Genomic DNA, 24,317 nt, shown 5'->3' with positions numbered 1-24,317 from the left:
TTAGGCACTAAAATACTAAAAAATTTACATACCTGGTTTGGTGCCTTATTCATTAGCCAACTTGGTTTGGTAAAAATGTACATCCCTATCTGAAACAACTCAATCTTAATCAATCTCCTAAGATTGAATCAATTAGGCAAATACTACATACAAACCTATATTGAAATTAAAGATTTGGTTTGTTAGTATGGCAAGGATTGTTCAGAAGGATAACATTGAGGTTATTGGCCTTGAATGCATGATTAAGAAACATGAGTTATATAAAAGAAAGGTAAGGGGTTCTCAAACAAAAAATGCCAGTTCCACTATACCGTTTACAGAAGCCATGTAAAAAAATGTTGAAGCATGTATTTATATTAGGGCTTTGGACATCAATTCATGAGAGGGAAATCACCAAACAAATTCAACTTTAGATCTCAGAGACAAATAAGATTACCTACAAATGAGGCAGATTATCACTAATGTCACTATAGATCCCTCTGATGACAAGGCCGCTCCATTCGGTTGGGTAGTTGCCAGAGCTTCATTTAATATCAAGGATGAATGCACATTCTGGTACTTAAAGATGGTTTCTTTGTCCAAAGGCCATGACAACTTAAATTTCTCATGTCTCCCTTGGTAGATCCGTAAGGTTCTCACATCCATTTAACATCATATGCTGAACAACCAGAAACATATGCCGAGAATTCACTCACTCCATGTAAGAGTAATGATTGATAATAACAACAGGGCATAGCCAACAATTAGAAATAAGTCCTTTTGAATCGGTCGTCCTTTCAAGAATTAGTGAGGGAAAATAATCACATTTTCCCAGGTCTGTTATAAGAATGTGAATCATATGAACTTGAAATCTTAGTGCTAGACCATGGGCTAAAAAATCCAAGAACCTATCTCTAATCAAGATCATGTGATAAAAGGTGCCTTGAATATGTGTGATTCTTCCATACCATGAAATAAATTTGTGTCCTGGTGTTGTCTATAAAAAATATTATTTTCAAGTGTACCAAGACCAGCAAATGATGATGTACATGTTACAATGGTTCTTCTCAATGGGTAAAATACCTTGTCAGATTTCGAAACTATGATTTTGGTGTGACAATCAATATTTTGTTTTCCTTCATTATGTGCAAGATATTGGTTAACGTTTACCAAAAAGGAGTTTCAACTATTTTTTAATAGAAATTTTCACAGTAGTAAATATGATTACATGTTTTTCTTATTTACAACTTATTATAGTTATAGGTATGAATCATAAGAACTATATTATATAATCCATATTATCCTTACTACTATACAAAGATTATCAATTAGATGTGTGTTTTTTAAAATACATTGGCGACGCATGAAGCCTACTTTTTAGTGTTCATCGAGTTTGATACTCCATATCCATGTTGACACTTGATACTAACATGAATACCTATGCCAATGCAACATAGCTTGGGGGAAAAACTTGTTTAGGGAGGAGTATATAGGGATAGTACATAATTTGGTGTGGATCTACTATTGTAGTTACTTTTTATTTTTTTTGCCTATTTAACCCTCATTTTTGTTATTTTTAGTACCTCTCCTTTTATTCTTTTCCCCTTTAATTAAATATTTTCTTTTTTTTTTATTCATAAAATAAACAATTTATGTTTGCTCTTTTCATGGATATTATATATCTACTTATAAAAATATATGTTATCGATGCAAGTGTATTCCACAATTTTAAACTGGCAAACTTGTTTCAGTGAGATGCATACCATATCACTTTCAATGTGAACACCTCCAAATTTCCTAAATCTTGTAATCATGCCACGATTGATGAACTCGGACGTTTGGGATCATCCATAGCCGTTGTTAGAAAAATGTCATTGAAATAGCATCTTGGGAAAACTGTAACTACCTACAGCCCAAAGAAATTAATTAAACCAAATTATATTAAGTAAATAGTTTGACAGAGTTAAGTTTCACCGTAAGGATATTATACTTACATAGTTCAGTACTAGTCAACTAATTGGTGTGAAAATAGGGTAATAGAAAGATAATTGTATTAGCATATTTTTTTTAACACTGAATTAAATGGTCAGTTTGATAAACCTTGTATTGCATTATCACGTTACATGTAACAAATTAGATTACAAGTTATAGATTATAGATTACGAGTTATGAACGTCATATTCTCTGACTTAACATGCCTATACTTCATTCAAACAATAGACCACTTGATCTATGGCTTAATGGATTGGTAAGATTTTTTGAGAAAAATATTATAAGAAAAAGTTATCTTTTAAACTAACCAATAACCTACCCACCTAAGTAGGGTTGTGATTAAAAGGTTTTAATTAGAACATTAGTTACACATCAAACACGAAAAAGAAATAGGAAAAAAATATAAAATTATAGGAATCTTTTCACCTTTAAAAGCAAAACATAGTCACTCATCCCAGCTTAGTAGTATGATAGACCGCCTTCTCACCTACATTCCAATGATTTAAAACAAATACAATAAGAAGAACAAAGCTCTAGAGACGAAATGAAACAAAACAAATTATATATTGAAAGATAAAAAATTAAGATAAAGCATCAAGCTTCATAAATCTTGAAGAGACACTCTGTTAAGAATCTTTAAGAAAAAATACTGTAAATTTGAACTTGTATTCAAAATTTACGCAAAATAACTTGGATCTATTTAATTTGGAATTCAGTAAATAAAAATAAAAACAAACAGATTAAATCAATAACTTAAGATAAGTTATGAATTTGAGCTCAAACTTTCAATTTTTCTTACAAGAACTTCATCTAATCTATCCAAACTTTATACAAACGTGAAGAAAAAATGAAATTAAGTCTATAATCAAACAAAACTTTGAATCTGAAATTGAAATATTTACCTTCGTTAGTAGAATTTCATCCAATAGATCTGGACCTCTTGAAAACAAATGAAAAGCACATGTTGGTCTCAAAGAATCCAAAATAAATTTTACAGAGAGAGAGAGACCACCTTCGTCCACTTCATTTCTAAAAGGAGATTAGAAAGAGAAATCGTACTGTAGATGAGATCAAGAGAGGAACAATGAGAAAAAAATCAAAGGAGATGGCACGTGCGAAGAATGATATAAAAGAGATAGAAAGGGAGATAAAATCGTGAGCTACATCTGTTTATTAATAAATAAAAAACCTAAAGCCATTCGAAAGATTAGAGCCTCGTATAATAAAACCTTTAAGAACGATGAAAGGAAGAAGGAAAGGAAAAGAGAGAGGGGTCAACCTGGGTAGGGTTTGAAAATTTGAGAGATAGACAAAGGTTTGAAGAGGAAATAAATTGAAATAGGGTTTAACATATCGTGGGCTTGGGATTTAATAAAAGTGCTTCAACACCTAAGATTTATCACCAAAATCATTGTTATATATATCAATAATATTTGAGAACCTAAATCTGATGTCGATATACTAAAACGACTGCTACAAGCTACTACTATTAAGGACTAATTTGATTAGTCGTCTTAGTGCAATAATCAAGTCGTTTAATGCTGAAGGTGACATAGTGAAGTATTCCATAGTTTAGGCAACTCCTGACAAGACATTGTGAACAAGTAGTAGACCCCCTTTTGTCCAACTTTAATTACTCTGTAAAGTTCTTCTTAGTTTAGACCTAACTTCCCGTTGTTCAAGTCTTCTATATTTTGGAATACTCTACGCAACATTAACTCTCCTTCCTTAAATTGCTTGTGGCAGACCCTTCAATTAAAGTAACTTTGTAGCTTCTGGTGATAACTCTTTAGCCTTATCAGCGTTGCTTCTCACTTCTCTTCCAGCAAATCCAGTCCTACTACTATTTACTTATTATTCTGATCAGTCTGCACCATCTTTGATCGAATTGTGTGGAAGTTGTTTTCTATGGGTATCATTGTTTCCATTCTATAAGTCATGGTGAATAGAGATGTTTTTATAAAAGTCTTGGAAGTTGTCCTGTAGGCCCATAATACTCTGTGCAAAATTACTGTCCATTTACACTTTGTTTCTCCCAACCTTTTCGTTAACATATCTATCAGCACTTTATTTGTGGCTTTAGCTTGACCGTTGCTTTACAAATATTGTGGCCTAGAAAATAACTGTGTTAACCCATGCTTCTCACAAAAAGTTTTGATCTGCTTTCCTGCGAACTATCTTCCATTATTTGACAATATTGTGTGAGGCAAACCAAATCAATAGCTTATGTTCGCCCAAATGAATTTCTATACATCTTGTTGATGAATCCTAGTAAAAGGGAATGCTTCTACCCACTTAGTGAAGTAATCTATTACCACCAGCAAAAAGGTAAAATTCCTTGGTGCTCTAGGTAGCGGACCTACTAGATCAATTTTTCACTGCATGAAGGGCCAAGGGTTGACTAGAAAATTGAGTTACACTGCTGGCTGACGAATGATCATTCCATATCTTTAACAATCCTTTTACAAATAAGGCTAGAAATACCCCTTGGGAGAGTACTTTATGTGCTAACAACCTTGTACCCGAGTGGTTGCCATATTCTCCTTCATAGATCTCTCTTAACACCTCCTCTATTTCTTTTAGCGTCAAGTAGCTTAGGAGTAGTTCACCAATAGATTTCCTGTACAACTGTCCTTCTAGAGGAGTACAACATTCCTAAAATCGCTTCAACCCTTTTTCACTAAATATTGAAGAGAAGTCAGATTGGTAAATTGGAGATTTTCTACAAATTGGGAATCTCTACTTATTTTAGGTCTAGGAATCATAAACAACTCCAAAATAGATCGAGTTGGTCCATGAGCAAGAGAATTGGTAAGGGGTCATATTACAGGTTTCGAAAGGTGTTAGGTATTGAACCTGTCCGATCTAGATGATTGGTCTCTACTACGATCCCAAACTATCCTACGGTCAACTGGTAAAGACTAAAGTCAATTTAGGATCTAATCATCATCAATTTATATAGGATTTGGTAAACGAATCCTACGGTTAAATTTTTTTCGAATATTTACATGATTCATCACATGTAAACTAATTTTTGAATTGATAAACATTATTATGTGCATGAAAATTTTCAAATTGGTAAAAAAAATTCATATGCATGAATATACTATCAAATTGGTTGCAAACTCACATGCATTGATCATTTTCAAATTGGTAATATTCAAATCATAATCTATAGGGATCGTCACGATGAGTATGCATGATTACTAAACCAATCAAGCCATGCACCTTACCAAATCAAATAAATAAAAAACATGAATAGACTTGAATCGATTAAATTATCATAGACATGAACAGGCATTAAGACTCAAGTTCGACTTTAGATGGGAAAAATTAATTTTTCATATGGGGAGTATGAGCTTTTATGGCGATTCAACATAAATTACTAACGAACTAGCATTACTAATTCATGCATAAAAATAAACCCATGTACCATGAAAAATATCTAAAAAGGTCAAAAAACTTTACTTTCCCTTTTCTTTACACAAAGATATAAGAAGGGAGAAAGAGGGAAGACGTAGAAAAGAAAACAAGAAAACATGAAGTAGAAAAAATTAAAAAAAATTAATACTTACCTCGAGCAATAAAGTGGTTGACACAGTAATTCCTTCTAGTTTAACGGGAGCTTGTGAGAGCGAATGAGCTACTAGGCTCGTGAATATAAAAGGGTAAGAAAGAAGGTTATTGTTGGACGTTAAGAAATAGAGAAAAAATGGATAGGGAGGGATGCTATTTTGGAACGTTGAGAAGAGAAAGGAAAAGAGACGATATTGCTTGTTTTGGGGAAGATGAAGAAGAGAAATGAGAGGTGGAGGATGTTGTTGGTTTGTGGGGCGTTGAGAAGGAGAAGAATGTGAGTTCCCATTTTGTGGGTTGTTGAGAAGAGAGAGGATAGGTGGATGGAATTGCTGGTTTGTGGGACTAATAAGGTTGAGAGTTTAGGGGTGCTAAAAGGGTGCTAAAACATGGAAATATGAGGCCAAGGTTTATTACCAATGGTGGAGGTGATGAAGTAGATGATGAATGGGGATGCTAAGGGCTGTTGCTAATGGTGAAGGTGATTAAGGAAGTCTATGGAGTACTGAAATGAAGTGAATAAGGTAAGGACGTTAATCTAAGATGGTGAGAGGATGAGCCTAAAAAGAAGACCAAGAATGATGAGATGAAGACAATGGTGTGACTGGTTGTGCAGGCTGAAAAGAATAAGATTGAGTGGAGGGGTGAGGCCGCAAGTTTGAAGAAGAAGAAGTTCAGTTCCTTCTTCTCTTCTCTTCCCTTTTCTATTTCTTTTTTTTCTTCTTTTTTCGTTTCCACTTTTGCTTCAGACTTTTCCTAAACTTCTCTCCTGTTCTCTATTTTTTTTGGGTTGCTGTCTAAGAGGAAAACTTATTTCACCAGATGTGAATAAGAGAGAAACCCCAATTTTATTGTTAAAAAAATGTGACCCCTTTCCCCTTCTAAGAGAATATGGGATTCTCTTTAAAAGAGAATTAGTTTCTATTTATTTCTTTTTCTATTCTTTCTCTTTCTTCCTTCTATTGATGCTTTCTTTTAATTTTTTTTCTTCTTTGCTTTATTTGTTTCTTCTTTGACCGAACCAAACAGATATTCTCTTTCTAATTGGGTTTAAATGGAAGGGGATATGATCCCACGCTTTGCGGTCGATTGAATTTTGATTCAACCGATCAATTGGATTTTAATTTAAATATTGATTGGTTGATCGAATTTTATTTCAATTTGATTGGTCGATTAAATTTTATTTCAATTTTTTTGGTCTATTAAATTTTAGTTTTAATTTTGATTAGTCAATTAAATTTTAGTTTGAATTTTGATTAGTCAATTCAATTGCAATTTGAATTTTGAAGTGGGTTTTAATTTGATTCATCGATGAAATTTTATTTTGATTAATCGAATTAATTTTAATTTCACCTTGATTGAACTTCAATTTTAATTTGATTTTGAATTTATTGAAGTAATTGATTGTTTGAATTATTAATTTTGATTTGATCGATTGATTGAATCTTAACTTTAATTCGATTGATTAAGTAATTTTTAATCTTGATTTTAGTTGATCGGTTGAATTGAATTTGAATTTTGATTTAAAATTTTCAAGTTGTTGTTTTATTGAAATTAGAGATTTTCGGACTTTCCGTCGTTTCACGTGAAAATTTTCAATTTTCTTAAATGTGAGTGTCTAAATCAAGCATCAAGGGGTATTTTACTTATTTTTATAATTTTTTCCATTTTTGTTGATTTGGGTCCCATTAGACTCAAAATCATATTCTAAAGGTAATGAAGGTACTTTTGAGGCTTTTGGAAGGTTCGAAATTCATGAGGGGTATTTTTGTTATTTTGTCAATTTTGTGAATTTTAGCGTGAGATTTCTTTTAGTCCAAATGTGATTATTTTTAAGTCTCAAGGTTCAATTTTCGAGAGTTGCAATGTTTCTACGTTATCGAAGTATGTGATGAACCTAATCGTGCGTACTTGTTAAATCAAGTGTATGGTGTAGCGATCCTAGGCATACGTAATTTTATGTTGCGTGGCTAGAAGAAAGAAAAGAGTAGAATTAGAAAGATTGGAAATAAAATATAGATAATTGGAAGAAGGCCTTCCCAATATTTCAAGTTCTTTGCGCTCATCATTAAGAATCCACAGCAACTGGGTGGCAGATCACCAAGTCAGGTGGATGCAAAAATGGGGTATCTACAGATGTACCTCTTTGGTAGAGGATGGAAACAAACTAGATGGAAAATCTACTTTGATAGATAATGCGACATTTGAATGCTAAAGTCAATGACATTTCATTTTTGTAGCCTGATTTGGTAGTTTGTTAGGACGTCCGGATCCTTGAGGGTAAAAGTCACATCAGACGAAAAAATGTCAAATCCTCGAATGTAAGCTTTCACTGATAGACTAGATCAGATCCTCTAATTTTGAGAATTCTCCCTGACTTATGCAAAAATGCATGTGTGTGCAATGGTGTGATGGTTATGAAGCATTCCATCGGATCCTTGAGAATAAACTCTCAACGATTAAAAAGTGTCAGATCCTGGAGATCTTCTCTTATTGACAAAAATGATTCAAAATGAATTGCACCTATGCAATAAAAGCAATCATACGATATGAAATTATGGCAAGGTTGTACAATGAGGTAATTGGAGTCATAACATTATTGAAATTAGGTGATGTAAAGTCTTCATTAGATTCTTTTTTAAAGTTTGAAAAAATTTGAGTCTTGTTTATTGGACTTGAGCTTATTGGAGCCATCCTTGTTGGGCTGAGGTTTGCAGGAACTTATTATAATCCTACTTAAACTAGTTCTATGATTCAAAAAGATTGGAGTTTCATTTCTCAAAATCGAACTTAATGGAGTCTCGTTTCTCAGGCTTGGGTTTGCAGGAACTTATTAGAATCCTACTTAAACTCATTTTATGATTCAAAAAGATTTGAGTTGCTACTTATTGGAACCACGCTTCTGAGGCTAAGGTTTGTAGGAAGAGTTTCGTTTCTCGGATTTGAACTTACTGAAGCCATACTTCTTAGGTTGGGATTTTATAGGAACTTATTAAAATCCTTATTCAAAAAGTTGGAGTCTCGTTTCTTGGACTCGAACTCATTAGAGCCATGCTTATCAGGATGGGGTTTTATAGGAATTTATTAGAATCCTACTTAAATTCATTCTATGATTCAAAAAGATTGGATTCTCATTTCTCGGACTCAAATTTAATGGAACCATGCTTTTCGGGCTTGGGTTTGTAAGAACTTATTATAATCCTACTTAAACTCATTCTATGATTCAAAAAGGTTTGAGTTTCGTTTATCAGGCTTAAACTTATTAGAGTCACGCTTCTCGGGCTTGGGTTAGTTAAAGACTCAATATTATTGAGCTCAATGATTAGGTCATTATTGACTTATCATGCATCTGGATTCATAATTATCATTGGACTTCGACAGACTTTTAGACTTTTTGATCATGTGATTAAGAATGAAAACTTTGGAATCACAATGACTTTCAAAAATGTCTCTAGTTTCAGGATTTGCCTTTAACTTGAATTTGACTATGAAATTGATAGAATAGATTGCACTTGAAAAATATGGACTCGAAACTATGGACTCTGATAAATGATAGACAAAAGAATCAACAATCCTTAAATTTTCAAGACTCTTAAGATTATCATATGTGCAATAAGGAATTGATTACTTTCTTTTGAATTTTTTTTTTTTTGAGAAATGCTTGAGTTGAACTTAAAATCTTGATAAATATTGGAATAGAAGATTTTTCTCTTCAAAGTAATTGATGATTCTACATTTTTCTTAAAGGAACACTTAGACAAGTAAACATACTCTTAAAGATTTTACAATGTTTAACATGACTTCTAAGTTTATTTGATTTTAATACTGTCTTTGTTAGACGTGAGCTCTTAGCTGAAAAAGGAATATTATGACTTGAATAATTATGTATTTCCTAGTTTCTGCATAAGTTTCCTTCTGAATTTTCCTTTCCAGTGGGATCTTTCCTTTTTATTTTTTGGTGCCTTAATTTTTACTTAGATCGCCTTTATAGGTTCTCAATCTGGTTTGCTTTATTTTTCTTTTTTGAGAATGCCTTAATTTTTGCCTCGGTCGCATTTTTAGGTTTTCAACCTAGTAAGCTCTTTTTTTAATGGTTATGCCCTAACTTTGGCCTAAGTTGCCCTTTGGAGTTTTCAACTTAACGAATTTATCTTTTTTGTAGTGATCTCGAACATTCAACTTGACAACTTCTTGGTCCCCTGCACCTTAACTGAGTCAATTAGCATTCGGGAAGACTTAATAGGTAGGCTTAAGACATGGTTTAGAAAGAAAATGTATAAAGCCCAACTTCTCAAAATGCCCCTCGTATGATATTCTCTCTTTTCTGTCAATTCTTTTTATTCTCCTTTTTTAATATCCCTAGTTTGGTATTCTTTTCTTTTTTGTAAATTATTTTGATTCTTTTTTTCTAATACCCCTAGTTTGGCATTCTTTTCTTTTCTGTCAATTCTTTTGATTCTTTCTTTTTTCTTATGCCCCTAGTTAGGCATTATTCTTTGAACTCTTCAATAAGAGATTTTCCTTTTCGATGACACATCGTTTAAGAGAATATATATATATATATATATATCCGTGATCGGACCTGAAGTAACTTCTCAGGTTGCCTACGTACCCCAAATTTTTATTTTATCTTTAGGGATCGAGTCAAAATGTAGTTCATATAAGACTTCCCTCCTAAGGTTGGTTGGTATGATTGAGAAAGAAGAAGCTTTTGATATTTTAGAGGCTGCGAGAGGTTAAAGAAGGTTATCATTTTCTTGGTAAGAGAGGAAAATTATTCGACCAAAGAAGGCCTCCTTTAGTGAAATACTATTTCATTCGATCAAGGTTATAGGAATTTGATATTTTGATTGCTTTATCAAGTAAAGTCTTCTTTTGTAAAATTGAGTATGATCAAATTCTTTGTATTTGACTATTCAACTTTTGTAGAATTTTGAGAAATTTTTTTATTTTGTTTGTGAATGAGAACTTTCCTCTCTCGAGTGAAAAATATGGTAGATCATTCTTGTAGGTCTTAGCACCTTTGTTAATGCTTTCAACTATATTATTCTTGATAATTTTTGACTTTGAAGTTCACCTTCAACTTTATGTCTTGATTTATTTTGGTGCAATCTGTTCTAATGATAGAAAATGCGGTGCTCATAGTCAGCATATCCTCATAAGACCATATGAGAATACTGTTAAATTTTTTAAGTAATTTTATTATTCTCTCATGTTTCACTAAGGATAATGTAGTACTAATTTGTAATTCTTGAGTGTATTTTTTAATTTCAACATTTATCAAGTTTGATTAGTGAGTTCCGAGTCATTCCTCATGTTAGATTTTATGTTCACATCATTATTATACACATGATAATCAAAAGCCTCTTTATTTTTATTGGAATACAAAAAACATAGACTGACAAACTCGACTAAAACTCAAAAATACAAAAGGACTAACATAATTGAAATGACTAACTAAATTTAAAGATTGATGCAACTGAAACTAAAAGGAAAACTCAAAGTGGGGATATCATTCCAAATAGAGGGACATAATGTTAGGGTCTATGCCACTGTAGATATCTTTGATGGGTGACTTGAACTTGTTTGCTCTCCCAGTCTCTTTATTTTCTAATTCAAGCCTATCAGATACTGAATAAACTATTGCTACAACCTTTTTATTATTCAATTCCATCATTGTCTTAGGATAGATATATTCATCCTAGCATGGTGATGGTACACTATGAGGACCAATCGAATGAATGAAGGAAACCGGGTCAACTGATTCAGGTTTGGATATGGATACTAGGTTTAGGATAGGATGGAGTTGATTTTGAAATGTGGGCAAATGGTTGGTTTTAACATTGGGCATAATAAGAGCGGGTATTGTGATCTTTCCTTTCTCAATAAGGTATTGAATACTAAGGCAGGAAATAATGCACCTATTAAGAGCATAGATAGACATCTGATAGAATTCATAGAATTGCCCATTATCCAAGTTTGGAAGGAAAGGGTTAGGCAGAGGCTTAGGTTGCAATGGTGTTGATAGTCTCATTTTCACCAATTTTTGAAAGGCGATACTAATGGACATTCCAAGATTGGAGAACTATCTCCTAAGCTTGGCTTGTAAGGACTGAATGCCTTGAGGAGCTAGTGCAAAAGAGGTGTTGGCTATTAATTCCATATTTTGTAAATCCCGAGACATATGTTTAGTGTCAGATCGATTTACCATTGAAGACATATGAAGACTTCGGTAAAGCTACTCAACCACACGTGCCTCAACAAAAAACTCTAATGTGTGTACACAAAGCCTAAAAGGTAATGAAACCACCAAAGACCATTTCTTAATACTTAGATTATTGATAAGTCGACCCATAGTGAGTAGGAAACTCTTTCCTCGATCCATTCTCTCATCAGACTTTTTGGGAACTGAAAGTGATTATAAAGGGCACATTAGAGATTTAACCATCCTAAAATCATTATCTATCCTTGGTGTTTTTTTGGTGGCAATATATAAGTAATTTCTAGCACACGTTCGAAACCATTTTGCCACCGACCTTCCCAAAAACTCGATTTGATCTGAAAAGGCAAAAAGAGTATTTTGGTCATTTCACCTATTTATTTCATGATCCACCCCTTTGTGATAGTTTTGTAGCAATAGCCAAACAAAATCCGTAGGAGGCTTTTAAAAACTAATTCTACCAGTATAGTTGTTGGGAGCTTTAAAATGACACTTTAAAATAAGTTTTTTTGCACATTTTTCACTTGGTTTGATCCTTAGAGAACTTGTGTTCTCCCCTCTCCCCTCTAGAGAATATTTTCTACACATTGAAAGGTCCAAATCTTTGTTGAAGCTCTATTGAACCTATGCCTTTCCTTTAGATCAAATCCTAGGGAAGATTGTCTCTCCTCTCTTCACACTTTGAGAGTCTTCTCTATTCTCATGAGAGTCTAACTTAGGTGAACCCCTTTAACCTTCCTAGATTTCTTACTTGATCCCTTTTCAGCCATCAAACCTCACCTTGCATGCACATTGGTACATTCATGGATCAAAGAGCAAAAGGAGACGATGGTAGAAGTATTCACAAGGAGCCAACGAACTTGAAAGCTTGATTGGAAGATCTAACTGTCAAGATGTACTTGTGAGCTCAAGGACTTGAAGAACTTAAGATCTCTATGGGTAAATCCTATAGAATTGAGTGAGTCTTTGATTTTTTTTTTTTTTTAATATTTGTATGTGGTTACATGATCTAGTCTTCAAAAATCAAGCTCTTCTTAGAATCGATAATTTTTAACAAGAGTAGAAGTTCGTAAATTTTCGAGGAACAAAATTCACAAATTTTGAGAGGATGTATTCTCTCGATTTTAAGATTTTAGAATTTAGCGTAGGTATAAAAATTTTATGTAAAAAGTTTGAGGTGAACCATAAACCTCTTTGATAATGAATACCAAGTTCCTAGGTAAGGAACCTTGGGAGTGGATATAGGCACATTGCCAAACCACTATAAAATGTGTGCCTTGTGTTTGTGGAAATGCCTCTATTAGTTTACACTTAGATGAATGTATGCTATGAATGAATACTATGCTAAGTAGGTCTTGCCATGAATATTTAGATTCTAAGAGAACTTCAATTACATTGCAAACTAGAGACTTACCATGAGAATGAATATAAGCATATTGCCGATCCATTAGATATTTTATGTCTTGTGCATGATTTTATAATTTCGCAATTTACACTTGAATATTTTAAATGCTATGCGATACCATAAATGTTGAATGGGTAAATCGTATATGAATGTGCCATTAAATGACATGATTAAATGTCAAGTGTATTTTTATTAAATGCATTTTAGAGACATAAGTGTAAAATCGAGGTTAGGTGAATGATTAAGAAAACATAGTCAAATTATCAATCTAAGTTAAAATTAGATAAATCGAATTTTTTTTTAATTATCCTATTTACCCCTTCTAGAACTAGACATGGTACGATGCACATATTTTCAATTGGTATTAGAGCCAATTTACTCTTGATAGGCTTCACATCCTAGAGTTGATCCCAAGACTTTGAACCATGTCTAAGTTCGATAATGGCCATCCTCTAGACCTCCATATATCCATCAACTTAATTGTGCATATCGCTAAATTAGGATGATGATCTTTATCAATACCCCTTGAGTTGTGACTTTTGGAACTTAGTCCACCCCAACAATTAAAAATCGGTAGTTGTCATAATATGAGAATACTAAATTTTATACACGATGGCATTTCCCCAAGTGAACTCAAACATATTGTCTCATATCGATTGGCTAAAACAAGCTTGGCTTCCTTAGATACCTACGTTGTCAAAACTTCAAACTTCAAATGTTAACACATTTTTTGAGAACATTAGGATAAAATAAAATAATTTTGATTGAGAACTTTATGCAAAACTTAAAGACTATAATATTTCTGTGTACTTCCTAGGATAGTTTGTTCTGAAAGAAAGAATTTACAAAAAAATTCTTAGGTCCCTTCCTAAGAGGTTTACTTCTATTGTGAACTTGAATATAGTTCTGAGATATGAAAATCATAAGTGATGAAGAACTTATTAGATTACTCACCATGGTTGATCTCCATCTCGAAGGTCCTTCCTAAAAAGAGTAGCAGTAGTCATGATTCTCTTCTTCAAAGTCATCATCTAAATAAGTAAATTCCATGTAATCTCTTTTCTTCTCGCAAACTCATAATAAAACTATCCTTGATGAAAGTAGTGAGAATGACCTAGATGTTTAGGACATGATTTTGATATAGGCAAATTATTTTCATATGAAAAGAGGATCACATAGCTTTAGTAAAATGAGTTATACTGATGATGAAAGGTGATCCATTAGTAAATTTCCATATATGTCAGAGGATGATACTGAATGTTATCACTGTGGAGGTATTGGCCATTTTATCATAGTTTATTTCTCGTAGCCTAGAATAATCGATTTGCAAATATCTAACTTCAACATACAACTGACTGCACAAGGTACTTGGGTTGACTCAGATGGGTCAGAGGGTGTTGAACAAGCATCTTCAAATTTTGAAGACTGTAAAATTTGATTTGCTCCTTGACATAAAATTTGATTTGAGTTCGAGACTCTTGAGTATGTGTACTTTTACTGGGATATCTAAGGATCAAACCTCATTTCCATGAATTTTTTCTTTTTAGAAATTTTCACATTGTTGGAATCAGTGTGGCCATGTTATCTAGAAATCCATCTTATTTTAAGAACATGTTATTTATTGATAAATTTATATACATGTATCCTCACACTGTTCTTAAAATGAGACCATTTAAAGATGATGGAGCGTTATTTCTTCCCATCAACCATTCTCCAAGTAAAGATACACATGTTGGACAATCTTTAACTCTCGATTTTTGCACCAACCTTGTAAATCTTGAGTGAAAATCATTTTTATGCATTTATTAGTATATTCAAAGATTTCAAGCCACTTTGCTCTAGGTCAAAAATTGACTGGATGCTTGTGTGCACCACGGAAGTACATTGGTCCACCAAATTTGAGGTAAAATTGGCAAATATTTGAGTACTTAGACTCATTTTATGTTTTTATAGACAAACTTGAGGTTATGATCTCTTTTGGAGAAAATTTCCTAATGAGGGAATTTTTCATGTCACTTTTGACCATTATGGCCAATTTTGTTGAAACTTGAGCAATCAGGAAACCTGATTTTATTGGTAGATTTGGGTTTCTAGACCCTTCCTAAGTTAATTCTCATGCTTTTATCATTTTTATTGATCAGTTTCAACGGATTTTCTTACTTTCAATTTTTTTAAAATTTCCCATATTGGTACAATCTGGTTAATTTTTTGAGACTTCTTGAAAGTGATTTGATACGCGTCCATAATATTTTTGCATATAGACCTTATGACAAACCAAGAAAATTTTGAAATTTTTTTTTGCCAATATTTTCCCAAACTCAATGGGATCGATTTTGGGACCGGCGGAACATGGTGGGACATGCTCCTTAGGTTTGTGGAATCGAGATCACCTTCAAAACTGTGAATTGGGTTACTTTTGATTCCCTCATATGTTTTGCTCACCTCTTGTACTCCCAAACTTGATTCTCTTACATTTATTTCTCATATTAAAATTATTTAGTGGTATAATGACCAAACGTGGTGACATGGCATAATTTATATATTGTTAAGCTGTTTGGTGAGAGTATTCATATTGGTATATTTTATAACTTCTCACATATGTATCATGTTACAATTTCTATGCTCTTATTTGCATACTTTATTGTCTTGTTAGCATGTTATGCCAATACTTTAATAGTTAAATCATTTGGCATTTATTTTTCTTATAGTTGTGCTTAATAGTAAAATATTTTTTTTATGTTTCGTGTGCATTTGATCACTTATTTGCATTTCGTTTATATTGTGCAAGCTCATATGCATGTTTTTATACTGTTCTATTCCATTATATTTTCTATGTGTCATTTGAACAAGCCATGCCTATGCTTTATAGTCATACTACAGTTGGCATGTTTATGATTATTTCCGTCATGTATTTTGCTCTGATAGTCATATTAATTGCATGCATATATCCTAACCCCTATACTTATTGGAATATATTTTGTATCAACATTGGTTTAATTACACCCTTTGTCAAATACTAACAAAAGGGGGAGAATGTTGTTTCCACCCATGTGTACTATCTCAATTGACTTTTACAGGTAAAACATCAGGGGAAGCATTACTTAAGGGGGAGCAAAGCAGATAGAATCTTAGGTTTTTTACTTTTAAACACTTTTGTAAGATTCTAATCGGGTGTAAGTCATGTTAGTCATTCTAGAAATGTTTTCCAGTCTTTTTGGTCTAGTTAGGGTTTTGTCTCGTAATTGGCAAATGGGGAGATTGTTAATTCCATATTTTGTCAATCCTGAGACATATGTTGAGTGTTGAGTCGATTTACCATTGAAGACATATGAAGACTCTAGTAAAGTTGCTCAATCACACGTGCCTCGACAAAAAACTCCAATGTGTGTACACAAAGCCTAAGAGGTAATAGACTACCCAAGACTATTCCCCAACACTTAAATAATTGATAGGTCGAGCCGTAATGAGTAGAGAAACTCTTTCCTTGACCCATTCTCTCATTAGACTTTTCAAGAATCGAAAGTGGTCACAGAGGGAACATTAGAGATTTAACCACCCTAAAACCCTTTTTTGTCTTTGGTGTTTTTTTGGTGACATTATATAGGTAATATCTAGCACGCCTTCGAAATATTTTGTTACCGACCTTCTCGAAAGCTTAATTTTATCTAAGAAGGAAAAAAAAAGTATTTTGATCATTTCACCAATTTATTCCATGATCTATCAAATCCCTAAACGGCATGCGAAACGGAGTTACCGTTTGAAAGTTATGGTCAAAATACCCCCTCCCAATGGTACTTTTATAATTTACCCCATGACACTGTTCACCAAAACTAGTAGGATAGACAACAACAACCAAACATAACCGGTATGGAGGCTTTTAAAAATTGGTTCTACCGGTATAGTCATTGACAGATTGAAAATGACTTTAAAATGAGTTCTTTTGTTCATTTTTCACTTCTATTGATCCTTATAGAACTTGCATTTTCCTCTCTCCCATTTAGAGAGCATTCTTTATAGATTGGAAGGTCCAAACCTTAGTTGAAACTCCATTCAATTTATGCCCTTCCTATGGATCAAATCCTAGAGAAAATTGTCTCTCCTCTCTCCACACTTTGAGAGTCTTCTCTATTCTCATGACAGTCAAATTTATGTGAACCCCTTCAACCTTATTAGATTTCACAATTGATCCTCTCCAACTATCAAACCTCACCTTACACATACATTGGTACATTCATGGAGCAAGAAGTAAAAGGAGACGATGGTGGGAGTAATCACAAGGAACCGATGAACTCGAAAGCTTGATTGAAAGATCCAACCATCGAAATGTACTTGGGAATTCAAGGACTCGAAGAACTCAAGATCTCCATTTGCAAACCTCATAGAGTTGAGCGAGTCTTTGATTTTATTGTTATTTTTAAAAATATTTGTATGTGACTAATTGGTTCAGCCTCAAAAATCAAGCTCTTGTTAGAATCGAGGATTATTAACAAATTAGAGGTTTGTGAATTTTCAAGGAACAAAATTCACAAATTTCGAGGGGATGCATTCTCTTGATCTTAAGATTTTAGAATTTAACTTAGGTATAAAAACTCTATGTAAAAGGTATGAGGTGAACCATAAACCTCTTTGATAGTGAATACCAAGTTCCTAGGTAGGAAACTTGGGAGTGGATGTAAGCACGTTATCAAATCATTATAAAATACTTGTGTTGTGTTTGTGGAAATACCTCTATTAGTTTATACTTAGATAAATGTATGCTATGAATGAATACTATGCTAAGTATGTCATGTAATGAATGTTTAGATTCTAAGAAAACTTCAATTGCATTGCAAACAAGAGACTTGATGTGAGAATGGATGTAGGCACATTACCAATCTATTAGATGTCTTATGTCTTGAGCATGTTTTTATAATTTCGTAATTTACACTTGAATGTTTTGAATGTTATGCGATTTTATAAATGTCGAATAGGTAAATCGTATATGAATGTGCCATTAAATGACATGATTAAATTTCAAGTACATTTTCATTAAATGCATTTTAGAGACATAAATACAAAATTGAGGTTAGGTGAATGACTAAAAACACATAATCAAATTATCAATCTAAATTAAATTGGATAAATCAAAAGGAAATTTAATTATCCTATTCACCCCCCTCTAAGACTAGACACGGTATGAAACACGTATTTTCATTGGCCACTTGTAAGGATTTGATAGTGGGTTTAAATTTTTTGATTTTGACTTAAACGAGTCACCAAAAAGTCCCGAAGTGTAGGCATCCTCTACTTGATTTCCAGCCTTAAGAAGGGATTAAAAGGTAGAAAGGTATTGAGGCATCAAATACTTGTCATAGTTTAGAGTTAAATTCCTATGGATAATCTTGATTTGTTACTTTTCCTGAGGTTAGTCCCATAATTGAGTGGTTTTAGCTCTCAATCGAGTAATGAACTCCGTGAAGGTTTTACCTGACTTTAATTAGTTGTTTGTAAATCTCTTCTTGTGAGTTGAATATCCGTATTAAATAATTATCGACCAATAAAATCCTTCATCAATTCATGTCATATTCTTATCCGAGATGAGTCTAGTGACATTAGTTAGCATAAGACAGGTTATGTAAAGGTTTTCTGAAAAAGTTGGGCCTATTTTTTACTCAGACCCTGAGATTGCATGATGCCAACATATACTTTCAAGTGAGTCCTATGACATCCAATCTCGTTAAACTTTCCATGTTTGGCATTATGAATTTCTCTGGTAGATGGACCGTAGGAAATAACATCATTGCCCCTAATCAAGAACAAAATTGTCAAGGTCCTTTTATTCTTTAAGGTAGTTTCAACCTGAGTTATTCGATGAGCTAAGACAATGTCGATGGGTAATTACTCATCTTCTGAGCCTTCGACGATGTCAAACACAGCCTGAGGTTTATAACTTTATCATTTTTCTTTTTAGTCTTCAGGGCCTCAATTTGTGTTTGAACAGAAGTAATAATCTATGCTTGAAAGGATTCTAAAATCTGGTGGAGTGCCACTTCATCCATGATACTTAGTTTTTCTTATGGAAAAGGTTGATTACTTGGGCTTGACAATGGTACTCTAACAAGAAGTTTCTTTTCACGACCCAAAGTGGCACAGATGGTGATTTAGCACGTCTAGGAGAAATTATTACCTGATCGAAGTAAACCAAAATTAACCATTGATTCTAAAGGTTTGACTCTTAACCACTTAATTAAAAATTTGATATAAATTAGTTCAAGTCTGATGGCAAACATTAAGTCCAAATGGACTATAAGTCTATAGTGGCTAAAAGGATGAAAAAGGTCAATCACGGGTCTATCCCTGATTGGGGTTGAGCCTTGGATCAGACTAGTTAGTTTGGCCACCTGATTGAATCTTCTTCGTGCAAATTAGGTTGAATCTTTGAACCTAAAATCAATTGGTCTAATTGGTTTAGTATTGGCTGATTAGATACATTTGTCAATTGGGCCAACTAATTTGATTGGTTCATAATAATCAATTTTTTTTTTTTTATCAATTGAGTTTATTAAATCAAACAGATAAGGACTAACAACCCAATCCTGCTCAACTACAGGTCAAAGTGAAGTTAGATGTCTTTTTTGATGACAAAGCATGCGCAGATCTTGATCTATCCTTTGACTTCCTAAGTTGAAGGATAGATCCTAAGAATTTAGGAGTAATTGACGAGATAAAATGTATTCCTTTTAAACTGGTCAAGTTTCTTTTTGGATAATGGATTTCCATGTTCAAATCCCTTGATTGAAGGAATCAAGGAAGGTCCCTATACTTTGGGGATTGATGGAAACCTTATAAGAGGAACAGAGATTGAAAGGGGAGGAATCTTTGGAATGTTGGCAAACTTGAGAACTGATTATTCTTTTTTTTTTTTTTCTAATCTAACTTGGGCGTCGGAGGATTCGTGGTAGGAACACACTGGTACCACCAGACGACTGATTGGAAGAACAAGGAGCATCATCAAAGTTGCAGAATAGAGTTGATAGAGGTAAACCTAGAACCACCTCTACAATAATTATAATAAAGAAAAATAATAGTAGTAATAATAACAAAACCAACAATCTAATAATAATAATGACTAATATTAATAATAATACTAATAAATAATTATAGTTAACAACAACAACAATAATAGTAATAGTTTTTGAAATAAAAATACAAAATCATCATAATTTTTTGGGTAATCTTAACATGTTCCTTAATATATAATTCACCCGACAACTAATATAAAATGTCATAAATGTCATTTCCCCCCTCAAAAATCCATTATCTTCAATCTCTAGGACATGTATTTTTACTCTCATTCTCAATCTCAAAAATTGTAAGTGGGAAAATTTTCCACAAGATTAGTTTTCAAAACTAGTGTTAGCCAAACAAGATTTTGGTCTCTCAAAATTAGTTTCTATAATCAGATTTTGACAATCTATAATTAGAATAGAAAATCAAATTCTACAATCTGAACCAAATGCCCATTTCTTTTAAGTAAAAAGATTTCCTTTTTTTTTTTTTTTTCCAATGTAAAGTGATAAATTCATTTTTTTTTTTAATATTATAAAATACTAATACGTTCTTTCAGAAGCTATGAATTCATTAAGTTTCGAAGTGGTGATATCACTGTCTGATTTGCTTCAAAGTGATGAAATCCCTATTATATTCTATCCAACAATAACAAATTGTTGCTACTTCATTTATTTCTATATTTATAACTAATTACAATCCCGACATATACAAATACATGTTTCTTAATCCAAAACCAACTCTTTCGAGACCCCAAAATTTCGAATTATGTAATTGAGGAACAATATCCACCATAACATTCGAAGTATATTGGAATTTTTATATTTTAAATGGGTTAGGTTCGACAACCAACGTTAGGGAGCCAAAATTTTTGGTGAAACTTCTAACCCTGTCAGAAGTGATTTACAATTTGAAGAATTGTGGATCGTCTATTTCTACTGTTAATTTGTAAATCCCTTTTAGGAAAAGCATTTTGTTGAAAAAAATTATTTCTATTAATAAGTGTAATAGTGGATAAGGTGAGAAGACAAAATTACACTTTCCTTTATATATTGCTAAGGTTAGGGATCCCAACGCCAGGTGTCCTCCACTCCTGCCCATTAGAATATTCCTCTACATTCTGCCATATTGATTCTATCACCCCCTCAATCTTCTCTAATGCCCAATGGCAATGCACCACCAGGCCGATGTGCTTTCCACATGACAAGTCATATGACGTTGCCTGCCTATACACTCTTCTAGAGGCTTCTTTTATGTCTGTTACGCATGTCATCCAATTCCATCCGACCGTATGCTGCCCTGTGGCATCATCCAATCCCATGGTGCCACATCTGTGTCACTTGGCAACTTTGGACATGTCAGCTGTCCTTGATCAAAGGACAAATATCCCCAACAACAATAAGTTACTATCCAAACCTTGCCTGCAATTTTAATAGAAAAAACCTTGTACAAAAGGTATTAAGCAAATTTTTTTTGTTTTTGTTTGTGCAAGTATAACCAACCTGGGCCTAAAGGGCAAATGGTTCATAACGCGGCGCATTCCTTGACGGCCCACGAGCCCATCGAAAATTTGCTTCTAACCTCTTTTTTATCCGTGAAATACGTTCGATTCAGATTTGAAGTTTCAATCAATCTACGGCTCTTATGCTTCTCCACCTATTCCTATAAATTCCAAGACTTTCATTACTGATAGTCTCTTCGCTTGTACTTCCAGGACCTCCCAACTCTGGTGCGCGCTTTCTAGGGTTCACAAGGGTTTCCGACAGATGGTAAGCTCGATCTTCTCTGTATCGGTTCTTGTAGTTCTTTCTTCAGATCTGAGTCGTGATGCATCGTTTACTCTCTTTGTTCTCAGAGTTTATGGATTCTATTTTTCTGTTTTATATTGTGGTTATAAGTTTGATTTATTAGGGTTCTTGAATTTATTTTTATTCGTCTTCAAAGATTGAAGATTTCGTTTCTAATTACTGTTCTTCAGTTTCTGAGGTTTTGTTTCTAGATTTCTTACGGAAATTTGAGTGATATTAGGTTCTTCCGAACGACATTGATCTGTTGAATCCTCCTGCGGAGCTTGAGAAGAAGAAACACAAGCTCAAGCGTCTGGTTCAGTCGCCAAATTCGTTCTTTATGGTAATAAATTATGATAATCTGATCTCTGTTTGGTAGTTTTTGGAAATTAATTGTAATCTGTAACGCATTTGTTTCTTTAATCTCTATTGAAGGACGTCAAGTGTCAGGCTGCTTTAACATGTAAGTTCTGACATCTATATTCTTCGATTTATTTTTATTATATGTTTCTTTGATTTATTCCTTGAATTGGGGAAACATGTATAAGGTTTTTTTTTTTTTCTTTTTTGAACTACAGCACTACTGTCTTCAGTCAGTCGCAAACTGTTGTGGTTTGTGGGAACTGCCAGACTGTACTATGCCAGCCAACAGGTGGGCGTGCCAGACTCACCGAGGGTTGTTCTTTCAGGAGAAAGGGAGATTGAGAGTAGTTAGCTTTCGCAATGGGTTAGTTTCTGGATGAAAATGAGGGCCTTTTTGTTATGGTTATGATATATTGGTTGGTCAAGAAACATTTACGACTTATATCACCAGACTTATGTTTTGAAATTTAATTTTGCTTCAGTGTTTTGGATTAGGATTTTGAGTTCTATTAAGTTTTTTCATCAATACTTGTCCATCAGAGGATCTTTTTCTGGCTCTAGTATGGCTTGAATTTTGATTGTTATTGTTTTTTTTTCCTTGGTGGAGGATTGTTATTATTTCTTTTTGCTATTCTACTTGCTTTGAATGGTTTGGATTAAGAATACATCTTGTTATTGAAATCAAAGCATTGCTTGTTTCTTCCTTTTGAAACACAACATTAATGTTAGTTAGAGATCAAGCTTGCTTGCTTGTTATGATCTTTGGTACTAGATGTAATGTATATCTTACAAATTGTTCAATATTAATGGATTTGTGGTGGATCCCTTGAATGTGCTGGATAATTCACTAGTCTGTTGGCTTATTTATAATAGTTTGAGATTGCTCACTTTCCATGGTTTGGAATTGTTTTTGTTGTGTGTTAGGTTTTGAAGAATCGTTAGAAAAAGCAATAGTAGTCCTCTCTATTTCATGGCTGATATTTCTTGAGGTAATGGTAGTAGGTTAAATTTTTGAGTGCGAGGAAATGCTGAGTTAGAAAGCAACCGAGTGAGGTGGCCTGTGGCTTCCATGGCACGTCAATGGAGAAGATGGTAAAGGTGTTGTAGCGAAGGTAGGTAGGAGAATAACAGGCATGGTTGCCAGCTTAATTGTAGGAAATTCCATGGGATACAACATGCTTTCATTATTCTAATTGGACAGCAATGATTATTCGTAGTTCTGAAATGATTGGATCATGAACTTGTTTTGGAATTTCAGGTTTATTTTTTTTTATGTACGCCGTATGACAATACCTAATAATTGGGAAGGTATCACCGTGGTGAGATGTTAAGTTTGTATGCAGTAATATCATAGACTTGGGATCAAAATCCCTCATAAACATGTAAAACCTATAAAAAACCAATTTTCTTAAAGGAACTTTGTTTTTGTTAGGTATAGGAATATATTATTACTGATTTGTCTAAAAGAGCAAGCAACCGACGTTGGACTAGCTTAGTGATCTAGGTGACCAAGTAAGGAAATTCAAAGCAAAAAAGAAGAAAATGAACATCATGGATACACATCCCATACAAGGAAAAGTATACGAACCAAAAACAATACTATGAGTTCGCCCCAATTAGAGACTTTCATTTGAAGACAAATCCCTAAAGAATACCACTTTGAATTTTGGGAGAAGTTTTGACCAAACAAACATTACCTTTGATTGCAAACAAATACCTTGGAAATTGTTCTCATTCTCCTAAAAAATTCTTGTTGCATTTCTTCTTAACACTCCAATATAGCAAAGTGAAGCTTTCTTCATAGGATCCTATTTCTATCATTAAACAAATGGCATTGCCAACTCCTACAAACACTTCCACAAAAAGGAAGGGCCTAATATATATTGAATAGGGTTATGAAATGAGACCATGCCAAAGAAGCAATAGGACGATGAATTAGGAGATGTGT

General features: G+C 33.3%; 1 pseudogene across 1 annotated transcript; it reads left to right on the top strand.

The window, feature by feature from the left end:
• The first annotated feature begins 442 nt into the window (after positions 1 to 442).
• On the top strand, positions 443 to 23,000 carry LOC147398316 (small ribosomal subunit protein eS27y-like; annotated as a pseudogene). Its single transcript, XR_015179573.1, has 5 exons — positions 443 to 555; positions 21,934 to 21,988; positions 22,248 to 22,349; positions 22,442 to 22,469; positions 22,585 to 23,000. The product of XR_015179573.1 is annotated as a small ribosomal subunit protein eS27y-like (transcript).
• The last annotated feature ends 1,317 nt before the right edge of the window (positions 23,001 to 24,317 follow it).

This window comes from Akebia trifoliata, chromosome 7 (genome assembly GCF_017979445.1).
Source record: "Akebia trifoliata isolate Shusen 1 chromosome 7, ASM1797944v1, whole genome shotgun sequence".
Lineage (NCBI taxonomy): Eukaryota > Viridiplantae > Streptophyta > Magnoliopsida > Ranunculales > Lardizabalaceae > Akebia > Akebia trifoliata.
The sequence above is the reverse complement of the archived record's forward strand: the minus strand, read 5'-3'. Positions and strand labels throughout refer to the sequence as shown.